Source organism: Aplysia californica, unplaced genomic scaffold, assembly GCF_000002075.1.
Source record: "Aplysia californica isolate F4 #8 unplaced genomic scaffold, AplCal3.0 scaffold00064, whole genome shotgun sequence".
In the NCBI taxonomy this organism is placed as follows: Eukaryota; Metazoa; Mollusca; class Gastropoda; order Aplysiida; family Aplysiidae; genus Aplysia; species Aplysia californica.
In genome coordinates, this window is record NW_004797334.1 from 888,118 (window position 1) to 889,868 (window position 1,751).

Consider the following 1,751-nt stretch of genomic DNA (forward strand, 5'->3'; position numbering starts at 1 on the left):
CCCTCTCCCCGCCCGTCCCAAACCAACCCCTTTTCCGTCCTCCCTTCCGGTCATTTTTTTTCAGTCTCGTTTAAAAAAAATTCCTATGTGGGAATACGGTTTGTCTGTATTTATCAGTCATATTGCGTAGAAATGCTTCTATTTACTTCACTCAAAAATATTATATATAAAAGAAACAATTATAAAGCCGTTTTCTTAGGAGTAGTTGCACCCAAACACACACACACACACACACACACACACACACACGCGCGCGCGCGCGCGCACGCACGCACGCACGCACGCACACACACACACATCATCATCGTCATCTTGTGTATTATAACAGTTCAAGCACACAGTAAACTTAGCGATGGGGAAAAGCAAGATCAACAAACAAAATATTTTTTTAAAGTATTTTTTTTAAAGTGTTAAGTAAAGTGTGCTCCACTACCACCCACACGACTGTGAGTGTGTTCAAGCCTCGAGCGAAAAGATCTTTATATTATTTACAGTTATTGCAATCCGCAAGTCTGGCCCGCGGCAAATCGCACTTAATTAAGGTACACCCTCTCTCCATGAGGTAACAAGATTGACACTTCTCGCTAATCCACGGTTGTAAAAACCTCACTTAGCGCAGCGAGATCAAAATGACGGAGAAAACCATAGACTCTTAAAAACCTAGCAGAATATGATTTGAGACCCGAAAAAGAAAGGTTTTTAATTACGTTTTTTTAAACAAGCGCCCTCTCCACCTCCCCATTCTTCGATTTTACCTTAATTTTTTTTTTTTTTTTAAGATGATAGATAACAAGTACATTAACAAACGTTTGTGTAGATATCATGTCTAACGTGAATATCAGGATGGGAGGGATGCTTTGAAAAATCCCCAAAACGTTAACTACCACACAATACTTGGCATTTGTATTTTAAAAAAGGCATTAGTTAAAGAAGAAGGTTGCAACTCTAATAGTGGTATCTTTGTTCACATCATGTTGTTGCTTTTTTATATGTCACGTGTTAATACAATCCCACTGACACAATTTAAAATAAAATCATTTAGGAGGCGAGCTTCGACGCTGACTGCCAGGGTCAATCTGGGCTTTATAACACAAAGTCCCAGCAAAAAAAGAGGTAGATAATCGATACAAATTCTACCCAGAGAGGAATTGTACTCATGTCTTCAGCGTGCAACGGCGGCGAAGCTCGGGCAGGCAAAAAAACCAAAAAAACTAAACAGAAATTTTAAAAAAGTAGGACCCATCAAAGACACCCCCCCCCTTTCCCCCCAAACCCAACACACAATCAACCATCCATACAGAGATGTGGGTCGGAATGACACACAACTATGTCAAATAAATGGTGTCGTCAGGTCAAGGTCACTGGGTAAAGAAGCCACTGAGAACCATCCTCGCCGCACTGATGACGCAATTCTATAAATAGCCTCCTGCAAACACACGCAAGCGCTGACCGAACAAAGAGGCAAAGCCAGCGGCCTCGGCCATTGACCTGCACGGCAATTAAATTCTCCAGAGACCAAAAAAAAAAGTTCTGGAAAAAAAAAAGACAAAGAAAAAAACCCGGATGATTTTTAAAGAAAGAAACAAACCCCGATTAAAAAAAAAAAAAGAAATGCGAAGGACAAAGAGGGAGAAAATCTTCGCTGGTCCCTGACAAATTAATTTGTTTATGATGGTGGGTGATCTGTGAGTGGTGTAAGGCACTTTTCTCTCTCTCTCTCTCTCTCTCTCTCTCTCTCTCTCTCTCTCTCT